We start from the raw sequence: 12,866 nt of genomic DNA on the forward strand, positions 1-12,866 counted from the left end.
TAATGATAAAAATATTGGCTGTTCTGCTGCTACTGGTATTTGTTGTTGAGGTCATAGGTTTATACGTGATTTGGAGTGCAGAGAGCCAGTGAATTTCTCTTTTCCCACTATGCATCACATAACAGGGTCGGGTCAGGCCCACTAGCCATGGTCCTGCACTGAGCAAACTGAGACCAGCACTCACAGCTGAAAGATACTCATGCCCTCTCCCTTTATCTGATGCTATGCCAGTGACCTATAAAACATTGCTGTGCTGTCACAGCAAGCTCATTCACAGCATCGCCCCTTCCCTGTGCTTTTGCATGCGGGGAGGTTTTTACAGCCCCTCTTCTGCACGGCTACTTGGTCACTGTTGTGGCAGGAGAAGGTAGCTGCTCTCACTTGATTCATCAGGATGCATTTGGGTGCCAGCTGCAGAACATGACGTGACTGGCCCTGCCAGCCAGGCTTTCCCACGCTTGGGTCCCACCGGCGGACAGCACCCTTCTCGGTAGTGCGTGAGATTACAGCCGTGCTCGATTGCTCCGTGAGTCACATGCCCCACTCGCAGGGAGACAAAGGGGCCAGCAAAGGAACAGGGCTTCCTGGTAATTGTGTTTTTCATGGTTCTCTTCACTGATCCAGTAACAACATAATCATTGAAATTAGAGACAGAAAAGCTCTGCTGGGGCATTGTGTTAACACTCTGCCAGTTCCAGATTGCGATCTACCGAGCTGTGGCAGGTAAGTCATCACCTCCCCAGCTCTGCTCCACCCAGAGGGAAAAAAACTACACACACGAAAGAAGAAGAAAAAAAAGAGCTGTATTAAAAAACTAGTTGAGCTGTGACATTGCCACCACCTATTATGGGCTACTCCTGGTGCAGAGGCCTTCATTGTAACATATTGAGTCTTCACTTAACTCTCTCCATGACAGAGTGCTGAATTTTTCCTCATTTTCAGCCAAGCAGAATGGAAACAAATTATGGATTTTGCCACCTCTATTCAAAGAGGGGGAAGGAAATACTGAGGTGCTGCAGAGCCTTTGGAGAAAGCAACCACTGCACGGCCCCTGAGCAACACCGACAGCAACACTGCCATATTTCAAAGCTGTCAAAGGTTTTGGAAGAGGGATGGGCCTTGCCTTGAGTTAAAGAAAAGCAGTAGGACAGAGTGTGACGGATGTTTCATGGGTATCAAATATCTCACCAAGGTAAGATAAGTCACTGTGTAAACAACCGTGTGCTGAGGCAAACACCTTAGGTTGGAGATGGTAACTAGGGAGCTGAGATGTTGAATAGCAAAGGGTAACCCATTCCAATGTAACCAGCCTATTCCCCCGGTGGGAATGTGCAACCTATCACTTATCCCTGGCTTCAAACTAGAGAATGATCAAAGTCATGTCCTTAAAATACTGTATCTTACTTTTTCCTGTTGAACTGACTATGGGTACTCACAGTTACAATCTGGAATGGCTTTGTGAGTGTGTGTTCAGGACTGTGATCATCCCTGCTTTTTTTTGTAGCACTGAGAAGTTACTGCATGCACAAGTTGGGCTATATTACTTGTTACCTTACAGCAATTTATTTTGTCTTTTTTTGTTTGTTTTTTAATAAGAAGTTGTAATAATAACTCACTGTGCTCCAGTCCTTCTGTTAGTCTTCAGAAGAAAACTCCTATGAGCTGAAACAAAAAAATACTGAAACATCTTCATTTTGTAGACTGTTCTGGTAAATTCTGGCTAAGGCCTAAGGGGAAGGAAATTGAGATAACTGATGCACTTTAGCATGTGTCATCCTTCATCTCTCCAGTCAATAACTGACAACAAAAAGAGAAAAAATAATATGGGCCAGACAGCTCACAGATGATGCACTAAAACTGAGATGGCATTTGCTATGCTGTGGGACAATCACACCTGTAGCAACAGCTGAAGGGAGAAATCCCTTCCCACCTCAGAACATGTTTCAGTAAATAGTTTCTAAATATGTGACATCCCTTCCTAGTGCATCAGTGCCACCATGACCACAATTCTTCAATTTCCACAAACCTCAGAGGTAGCATCAGCCGTAGGGCAGTATCATGGAGCCAGCTGAGGGCAGGAAGATGCAAGCCTCTGGGCAACAGCAAGCCCTTCACAGGGCAGGGCATTGCTATTGGAGCTGTGGCAACTCTAGGGGAATGTGGTGTGCATTAAACACAACCCAAAAATAATCCAGGTCAGATGGCTGCTGCTGCTTCCATGAAGTAAGCTGTCATAGTGGGAAAGAAGAGTTTGAAAGGGTGACTTCTCTCTTCATCTCGCTACCTACTGTTTCAATCCAGCATAAGAACCAGGCTTGGAATTTTAGTGAAGTTACACAATTGCATTTGCAGTGTTGGGAGAGAAACCAGACTTCATCCCAGACTAATTGTCAGCTGTAAAATTTAGTGGAGGCATACATAAAGACAAACCTGTAACAACTTCAATGGAAACATGTCCATGTGTCAGTCTTCAAATGAACCCAGGTATGCTTTGCCTAAAACACACAGATTTTAAGTCATGATCCTCTGCAAGAGGATCCTATGATCTTGCTCATTGCCTTGATTCACCACATAGTAAATATTGCTGTTATTTAAAAAATGTAAAAATAAGGTGACTTATGTCAAAGAGGCTGCATGACTACATATAAGAGAAAAACATCTTTGACAAATAGCTGGTGTGTATCGATCTGAAAGACTCTATGAAGTACTCTTTTGTATTACTAACCTAATGCTTCAACTGACAAGAGGTTTCCTTTTGTTGACATCTTTCCTGGCAATAGCATCATGACAACTGGAGCCTGTCTGCAAGAATGTACACGGACCTGGGAACCCAGCCATACATTAGCAAACGGCAGTGTACTCCACGTGTTTCTCATCCTTTGCTTAACAACCTTGTGCTTGTAAAAAAAAAGCTACTTGTGTGCAGTATTGCATTCATTGTGATGATTCATGTCTATCAGCTTCTGCCAGGCAATGCTGGGATTTCAGGTAGGAAGCAGCCCACCTCCTGTATTTTCTCTTTCTGAGATAAAAATTTCCTTTAGTAGAAGGTGGGAAATAAAACCAAGAAATCAAGCCAAAACAAAGAGAACCTGTTGAAGCATGCAGAGTTTGCCATTAAAGTATAATCCAAGCAGGTTTTGTTTGTCAACAGTTGCATAAGCAAAAACAACAATTCTGAAATAATTTTTAACTGGAACTGTTTTCATATCAAGTAGCATGTGTAAGCTCAACACTAACTGTTCAAGGCCTTCCCAAGTGTCAAGTGGTGTGATTGCAGGTGCTGTCACAGCATCCCTGCCACATGTATCAGCAGTGGTTGCCACTGCCAGGAGCTGTCAGCTGCAGTGCTGGTGCCCAGGAGTCCTCCCTTGTGGCACATTCCAAGCTCATACATACAAGGGCATCGTGCTCAAGGAGCCACATGTTTTCTGCTTTACCTCACACTGACATCAAGGCAGAAATCCCACCAGAACAGGTTAAACACCAAAATTACACTCAAACACCAATAATTACACTTGCCTGGGATGGAGGTTTATCTTTGAACTCACATGGCTTTTGTTAAATGATCTTTACACCTCAGCTCTCTCTCTGCTTTTCAATAGACAACATGAAACTCTGCTCTCGCACCTGAGGAGCCAGTGTATTACATTTGCTCTGGACTTTCAGCATTGTAGCTGGGAGCAGAAGCTGGATTTGTTTTTTTCTTCCTCTCTTAAAAGGTCAGGGAAACATGAAACCGCAAAAGGCTAATTCTTCTCTGTGTCACATTTCTGTAAGCCCACAGGGCAACATAGCAATGGTATTTTTAATGCTTTTTTTTCCTCCCCTGACTTTTCAATCCACAGTCCTTGGCACAACTGGTGACAGCTCACACAGTAACACACTCTCACATCATCCTTCTAAGTTGCTTCTGATGAATATTGGGGGCACCAGAAAGGGTCCCGACCACTGCAGCACACCTGTGATGAGCAGGGGGAAGATATCACAAGGCTTGGCCTCATCACAGGTTTTCTGGTTCTGGTGCTGCATGCTCAAAATCCACAGTATTCGGCACACACACCCGCTTGGTTATCGTTAAACTGTAAATATTGCAAGAAGGTATTCAGCATGATTTAATATTCCTATTAGTGCCTCCAAAGGCCCAGCCAGAGAAGGTGCACTGTGCTGGGCTGAGTACTGTGTAAATATTGATGGTTTCTGTCTTGCAGTGTTTACAATCCAAGAAGGAGCCCTGCACCAGAGCTCTCTGCTACAGTTTTGTTATTTGTCTTCGGAAATGATTTGTCTGATTTAAAGCATCATAAATGAGCATGTCCTTTCTTTTGCCACTACTACTAGAGCAATTACTTTACAAAGAGCTGTGAAGGCAAAGTTCTAGACCTAAATATTTTATGATCCTGATCAAGAATTAGTCTTCTGATATAAACCCAGAATCCAATACCTTTTCTGCAGCTGTAATATGCTACAATAAAATATGACCTCACAGTTCCCAAACCCTTGCCAGGTAAAAATGATTCAGCACGAGCAGAGAAAAGCATCACTTTGCTCCCCTGAAGAGGGACACACTCTCAGGTAAACTCACTCTAAGGCTTGATAATGGAAGAGGCTGCTCCCAAAGTCACCACACTGACAACACACAGATACGTGGCACTGGTTGTGGGGAAACCCACATGGGGAATCAGGCAAGTATGTATATAGCAGGAACAGACACTACAGGAATGGCTTTTGGCCCAAGGCCAACTGCCTTGCTGAGGGTGCTAGTGTTTGGAAAGGAAATGACAAGTTACTACAGCTGCAAGAGTCGGTGCTGACGCACAGCTTGCTGTACCCTCCCTCCAGCTGAGGATAAAACCTCTGCAAGGGAGTTGGGAGCTGTGCTATGCCTCCGAATACGGCTGGGCGCCGCTGCCATCCATCGTGCAAGCCTAACTCCTTCAAAGGCAAAGTTGCAAAAGACTTGTTATTCCTCAGGGTGTTCTGAAGATTTATGCACTGTCACTTACCTGGGCAGTGGGAGATGTTTACCTGTCTCCTTGTGTCAGCTGAGCTCAAGGAGCAGTAACATGATTACGACACTTGAATGCTCAGAAATGCTTTCTGGCTCCTCGTATCTCCTCATCTGATCTCCAGGACACCTCATCACTGTTAAAAAGAAAACATCACCAAAGCACCACCCAGCTCCAAACCATTTGAGGTGCGGGCCCAGAAGCAGCTCTAGCTTTCTCCTTTTACCCTGCAATTTCATAAATTGTATTTGTTCTTCCCACAAGCCTTACCTCATTTGGGGTCGGGGAAGGCTTAGAGTCAGGGGTTTCACCTGAGGCAGGTTATACCTGCAAACAAAAGAGTGGACGTGGAAGGAGAGCCTCACTCCACCATCACCGCAGTGCTCATCAGAGCCTTTCAACAAGAGCTGGAGGCTGGAGCTCAGCCTCTCCCTGTTCCCCACACGGGGAAGCTCGTACCTTGTAATTGCTGTACCTGGTTATAGCTGTACTTTGTTATAGCTGTACGTGGTTATAGCTGTACCTGGTTATTGCTGCCCGGCCGCCGCACACCCAGCGCCTCGGGGCTGCCACCAGCGCTTCCGTCCGCGCTGTGCAAACAGCGCTGCGCCCTTTCTCCACGCGGACAACAATAGTGCCACCCTCATTTCCCGCTCCCAGGAGCCATGCTGTGGGCACCCAGCGGCAACTACAAACGGTGGCCCAAGGTCTGGTTAATGTTTCAGCGCTTTGAACCCACCACAGGTTGCACTTTGAGCTGTACACAGCGTGTTATTGGCGGTCCTGGTGTTTAAAGGTTTTTTTTTTCACCAACCGGTTGGGTTCCTGCTCCTTTTTTAAGAGGAGTCTGACACCAGAAATCTCATGTCCGTGGCAAAGCACCTGATCTACACCCGCACTGGTGAAAGAACAATAAGCGTTCTGTCATCAGCACGACCCTGATTTCCACAGGCTTTGGGGGTTTTTGCACGTGAGAAGAGGCTGCAGCATCGCTGACTGCCCTGTTAACAGCCAACAGGGCAAAGTTCTTGTTTCCTTTGTAGTGAAAAAGTTCAGGGCCGGATTTTGATTATCACAAGGAGTAGTAAAGTACATAGAACAGAGATCGCACATTGGGTAAGAATTATCACCGAGGTGAAAAAACCAAACAGAAACAGCAAAACAAACTCCTGCCCAGCTGATGCAGCACTGCCCCACATTCTGGTGTGTGCAGACCCTGTGCAGTATACTCAGCTTATGGAAAAGGCTGGGCTGTGCTCTGGATGCAGCACAGCCTTCCCAGGCACAGCACAACAGTGGGGCATGGGGTGTCAAGGGAGCCGTACCAGGGCAGCTGAGCAATGGTGGGCTCATCCTGCCCTTTTGATATCTTTTTTCAACATGCAAATTAAACTAAACTGGGTGAAGTACCAAAGTCCAGTGTCATGCCACTTAGCTTACATACCAAAAGAAAAAAAAAGAACAAAAACAAAAAGAAAGAACAGAGAAGGTATCAAAGGATCTCTATTTTTATTTTTTATCAGGATCTGTTATGCTGAGCCATGGTTAGGATGTCAAGCACTCTTGTTTTGAACGTGGTGTTGATGATGGATGTATTCCCACACTACATCCAACCTACGTCTTCATAAGGATTTGACTGTTCTTCTGCAAGTCTGGGAAAGAGGAAAATTCACATTTTACACAAAATTAAAATCCTGCCTGACAGCTCCCCGCCTGCTGGCCCTGTTGTGTTGTTGCTGTTGTCCTGCCTTGGTTGGGCTCTGGTGCAGGCTTAGCTCCCCTCAAGGTTCCCAAAGAAATTGTTTTGTGTCTTACCAGCAGATTGAGCCACCCCATGCAAACATCCCCAGCCTGCAAAAGTCGCGGGGATTTAGAGGCGAAACATGAACACTGCACTCACAGTGGTGGCTTGGAGAAAAACGCAGAGGAAGAACCGAGCTTGCAGACTCTGACTGTAAATGTGCACGCAGGGGGAGATCTGAAAAAAGCTCGCCGCTCCAGACTTGCACAACTGGACGGCGAGCGGAGAGGGGTAGGAGCCGTGGGAACTGGCACCAGGGTGACACAGGAGAGTACAGGGACTGCCAAAGTATTCAGCTGCAAGCCAGAGACTGACAGTTGTGGCAAGAGCCATCTTCCCCCCCTCCCTGCAAAACATTCCCTCTCCTAGAGATTTGCATAACCCTGTGTACATTTCCTGCAGTCCTTGGGCAACGAATAGAGTTGCGGTTCAACATTTTACAGGATCAAAGGCAGATTGTGATCCTATCGCTGGAACAGTTAAGTTTTTACATGTGGGATTTTTAGATATCATTTCTCAAAGATCAAACTCCAGTGTATTCCACGGAAGTAAATTTAGGCAAACCACAGAGCTGGGGAGCAGGCAAGATCACTTATATTTTTCTTATGTATAATCAAAAGGTTTTATTAGGGTTGTCTGAAAACCCATAGCTCTCGTTCTGTACCCAGCCAGTGCTGACTGGCCGCAGTTTGAGATCCCCAAGGTGGATGTCCTGGGCTGCCTTACAGCAGGGGATTTCCTAGGGCAGGAAGCCCGTCCTGCAGGGAGGGCGGCTCAGCCAGCTCTTCCTTCAATGGCAGACAGGGCTGAGGGTTTTACAAGCGCCTTGCGTGTATTTCCCTGCTCTGTGTCCAGGCCCCTGGCAGCTGGAGAGGAAGCAGCATGTAATGAGCCCCAGGTGGAGGCAGCAGCTTGAGCTCTGCAGTGGCAGATCCCCACACCCTAAAACAAGGGAGCCACTGGCACCGGGAAGGCATCTGGGGCAGACCACTTCAGCCCAGGTTGGATAGCAAATGCAGATGAGGGCTGGGGTAAGGCAAGGACTAAAGGCAAATCTTCAAGGAAGTAGAGGATCTTAACTCAAACTCCCCCTGAGCTCAACAAGCCTCACAGAGCGCCTGGGTCATGCCACCGATGAGTCACTTCTGCCAGATGGGGAAAGTCTGGCCAACACAGGCATCAGCTGGTCCATGCAGCCCTCCTTGCTCCTCTGACCCTGTGGAAGGAAACCTGAGCTTCTGCATCACTGCATTTCAAAAGGAAAGGAAATTAAATTTTTCACAGCGGAAATACCTGTTGCTTATCAGAGTAAATATGAGAGAAACTGACACAGCCCCCCACACCTCCTTTCATGCCTCCTGCTTATTTAAACTCACACTGCCACATCAGAGGAAGCTCAGAGAGTGGTGCTGGCTGTTGGCACAATACCCAGCTGGGCTTCACATGCTGCCCTCCCCAAGACCACCAGCACCCCATGATCACATGCAGGTGAAGGAATATGGTGTTGCAGGACCGAGTGTGAACTCTCCCACGGGGAGACCTGTATGTCTGCATTCCCACCACCTCCTCCTAGGGTCCAAGGAGATGGTGAGGGATGTCACTCTCACTTCAGAGGGTGACTGGGACATTCCTCTCTGCCCCTGGTGTCATGGACACAGTAGCAGGGGTCAAGGTAGGTTTGGTAGGGGAAGGGAGGTGGAGGGACTGACTGTTTTACAACAGACAGTATGTGCTTTGCAGATGTAAATCTGCAACCAAGATATTTACAGGAGGTTTTTTCCACATAGCACCAGCTAAAGAAAAAAGACTTTTGAGGAGGCCTTTGGAGAAAGCTGGCAACACATCACTGGAAATACCTTGGCTGAATGCAAGCCAGCTGAATTTCACATGAAGAATGAGTTACAGAAGCAACTGCCTGTGCAGTGTTTAATACAATAACCTGAACTAACCTTTTTGTTCAGGTTGGCAGAGGAATGTCTGCTTCACACCTCACCAGGAGAGGGTTCATGGCAGCAGAGCCAGGACGCTGAAACCAGCAACATCACTGACTCAAAACTAAAAATAATCCCTCCATTTTTGAAAAATTTTTGAAAATGCTCAATGGATTTTATTATTTTTCTTTGCCTCTACCCCTGTCACAACACAGAAAGCAGAAGTTAGAAAAAAGTTGAGCTATCTACACAGGGAAAATGTGCTTTCTCTCATGAACAGAAGCTGATCTTTTTGCATCAAAGCAAGATCTGCTGTTGTGGTTAGTGTAGTGGAGTAGCAGAGATTAGATGCCTTTCAAAACAGTACAGAACTAGTCAAAATATCTCCAACCTAGTTAAATGGACTATGCATGATATTGTGTAAGTACTCTCAAGTCAAACAGAGAAATGACAGAGGGAGAGTTCAAACAAGGAATGAGACTAGAAGTGCAAAAGAAAGCAAAATAAAACATTGGACACGAGGTCAAGCAATCAGAACATTGCAGGCTGGAAAAGGAAGTGAAATTACAGGCTCTGGCAAAACAGCTGAATACTTACTCAGGAAAATTACAAAACTGTTGAGATCCCTACCATCAGTTATGTGTCTTCCATCCAGAACAATTTCCAAGACAAGCTAGAGGAATTCATAAAAGTAAGCTCAGGGACATCACATTCTTCTCACATCGGTCAAGTGATTTTGTTTACTTTTTATATAAATACCAGGACAAATACATATATGGTATCTTTACTAGAATATATATGAATAGGGTATAGAGATATATACACACACCCAAAATTGCATCCTGGTAAAATCTATCAGCTGATGACAAATTATGATCAAGACTATCTTCTCTATCAACAGCTTCTACAGGAGAGGCTTCTAAAGGCCAAAAGCCCCCACCTAAGCACTAAAATTTATTTGCAGATCAACAAAACACCAATTTTGCCCCTGCAAAAGAGCTAGAACAACAGAGGAAAAGTTGAAATAGAGAAGAACACTTCATTTATGCTGAAACTAAATAGGACACATCAGTTAAAGAAACCAAATGGTTTATCCCTGATGGAAGCCACTCAGGCCCTAACTGTTTGGTTTTGGGGAAGAAGCAGAAGCAAGTATGGAGTGTGTGACACATGATTTCCCACAGAGTTATCAGGCTGTAAGGACTTCAGAGGCAAGATCAAACATTCTCTGTACACTTATAGAACACCATACTACTAAAACTACAGGCCCCACAGCTGGGAATTATTTCTATACTACCACATATATAAAAATGAATATTCCCAAAAAGAAGGCGAGTCCTGCCAACTTGTGAAATGTAACTGATGGAGAAGCTCAGGGCATTATTTCCCCAGCAGTGAGGCAACACTGCAGAGATGGAAAGACTCAGAGAAGCCAGGGAAACACAGATATATCTACTGCAAAATCCACAGCTCTGGGCCTGACCCGCTCTCACTGTAGTCAGGTCAATCCTCTTCATCCTCAGCTAAATGATGTGATGAAAGGCTCATAACAAAAGCCACATGCAGGGTTTATATATGCCCAGACAAGGGTTCTTCACTCTGAGTGGGTCATGTTGTTACACACCTAGAGATAGGGCTTGGTGCCCAGGGCAGGCACTGCCTAGGCTGCAATTAGAGAAAGCAGCCACAGCTCCGGTCTGTGGTCCCAGGGAAGCTATCCAAGAATAAACAGAGCTAGATGGTTGTCAGCTGCACTCATTCAACTCACAATCTGCCACCTGTGCCCCCCTCTCCTCCCCCCAGTTAAGTCACTAATTCAAAGCACTCCTACCTCTGTGCATTTTTACAGGTTTATTACACATTGTATAAGCAGCTGAAAGATCAACACCTTGTTTGTCAGTAGAAACACATGGAAGCTGGCAGAAACCCTGCTATCCAGTGGAACACGGATTAGCTGGGAGGCAGATGAGACTTATTCATGGCTGCATCAGCTTCAGGGACTGTGATTCATGCTGCACAGTGAAGCAGCTCTGCAGAGCCACAAAAGGCTGTGAAGTCGACCTGTTGGTGAAAGCTACCCTGTTCTGCAAATCTGTGTAGCAGGACTCGAGATTCCTGCCGGCTGCAGTCCCACGTCAGCTGCAGAAAAAAAAAGGAGTTTAAAGGCAAATAAAGTCTGTTTCAAAGGGATAGGTGAGCAAAACGGCTTTGAGTTGTCAGAAGGAGTGCATGCAAAATACAGATGGAGGAGCAGCCTCAGTTTTAACTTTGTAGCATAGCTAGTACCAGTTTACGTGATTTTCTGTGTGTGCAGAACTCCAGGCGCTCATTGTCGTGACAGGGACTGGAATAGACACTGAACCGCATACAGCACACATGGGTACAATTATCATGTCTGGAACAGCAACAGCTCTAAGTGACATTTTGCTAGAGTGAGTGGCTAATCTAATCTCTTCTCCTTCAGTCTGAAGGCTGGAACCCATGGGAGAAGAGCCTGCTGAACCAGCGAAACAGGATAGAGATGTAACAACTCTAGCAGTTGGTGAACAGGAGACTTAGAACAAGTAATGTCCTGAAAAGTGAACATGAGCTGTATTTGTAATCCCTACTGGGAAAAAGCCAGGCGGGAAGTTGACAATTGCTAGACGCCAAGTAGAGAAAGAAAGAAAAAAAAAAACAAAAAAAAAAAAAAAAAAAAAAAAAAAAAAAAAAAAAAAAAAAAAACAAAAAACAAAAACAAAAAAACCTACATGAGTTTTAAAGAGAATATAAAGTACTCCAAGGGTTACCAGAAAACCCTGCATGAGTGCTTGAAGAAAAATGGCAAATGAAAACAGACTTTGACAGGCAGGACACAGTTAACTACAAGTGGCCTAAATACCATAGGTGTAAAAGTGACACTAAACAGGGTCACGGTGCACCTGGACTCCCAGCTGTACTGCACCTTCTGTGGGCTGGGCTTCCCACTGCAGCCTTACCTCATCTCCAAGGGGAAAACTGATTCCCCACCACACACTCTCTCTCCCTGGCTGCTGCTCACTCTCTCCTGCTGCCCCTTTTCCAGTGAAGTTATCACAAGCCCCTCGCAGAATCCTGCTGTTGGCAGAGCCAGCGCGGCCCGGGAGGGTACAGCCGTGCAAGCTAGCCCAGCTTCCAGCTCTCCTTGCCCCATTCCCTCCCCCACTGCACGAGGCCAGCTGTTGCAGCTCCAACGGTTTTACAGCCATGTAGGCTGGCTGACCTCATGGCACAAGCTGGGAGACATGTGGGATACCACAAACCCCCCCAACAACAGGCAGCGAGACACCACCCACCCCCTCCCTGCACGCAGGCAGCGACGCCAGGCGCAAGATTCCCTCCCTATTGTAATTATTGTTGCTTTGCGCAGAGATTTATCACATGCAGCTGCCACAACTTGTTTACAAGACACAAAAGCCATGAAAACAAGGTTGATGAAGTCTGCGTGTGAGCTGTTTTCCCTGGCATGAATTTGTCATACCTCTTAGCTCGCTGACGCCCTGGCTGGCCACAGTCTCCAATAACACACGGCAATGCCTTCCCTTCAGCTTCAGAGTAGCCAAAGTGTGTGTTTTCAGTCAGAGGTCGGGTTTTGACAAAACTGCTTTGCATTTGGGTTTATCATTGCTGCAAGAACAGCAAAACCACCCATGTTGCCTCATTGCTTCTTTATTTATTCTTTTTTTTTTCTTTTCCATGGTAAAACAAGTTTCACAAATAAAACTTTTTGTTTGCTCTACCAGTGATCTGTGGCCAGCACGTGAAGCCTTTGGCTTGTTAGTAGGACTCCTGCTCAGTTCAGGATCTTAGCTCCACCCAATGCCCTACATCTACCTACCTTTGGTAACTTCAGATAAAGTTACTTCAGGTTTATGCTCATAAAGAATAGGTTCAGGTAAACTTCAATAGCCAGCGCCAAAACTATCAGTGGTAGATTACAGGGAAGCAGAAACTCCCTTTTGATACATTTTAGCGGGTACTCAATATGAGTAATTTTCTTCTTCTAAGTTAAATAACACCTCAGGGTAGAGAAAAGCTTTTACATGGCTTGGTGTCAGGTGCTACTCAGCCACAGCCATCTGACTTATGACTACAGCCAAACTTCTA

General features: G+C 45.8%; 1 long non-coding RNA gene across 2 annotated transcripts; it reads right to left on the reverse strand.

The window, feature by feature from the left end:
* Window positions 1-6,501: 6,501 nt before the first annotated feature.
* Window positions 6,502-12,603, reverse strand: LOC148225397 (uncharacterized). 2 transcript variants are annotated; one of them, XR_015806975.1, is made up of 4 exons: window positions 12,241-12,603; window positions 10,630-10,880; window positions 9,339-9,414; window positions 6,502-8,026 (listed from the first exon to the last, which is right to left on the reverse strand). It is a non-coding gene; the product is annotated as an uncharacterized LOC148225397 (long non-coding RNA). The 2 variants fall into 2 exon arrangements; XR_015806977.1 differs by having other exon boundaries at window positions 10,573-10,880; window positions 12,241-12,348.
* Window positions 12,604-12,866: the final 263 nt, after the last annotated feature.

This window comes from Sturnus vulgaris, chromosome 1 (assembly GCF_052056855.1).
Source record: "Sturnus vulgaris isolate bStuVul1 chromosome 1, bStuVul1.hap1, whole genome shotgun sequence".
Classification (NCBI taxonomy): domain Eukaryota; kingdom Metazoa; phylum Chordata; class Aves; order Passeriformes; family Sturnidae; genus Sturnus; species Sturnus vulgaris.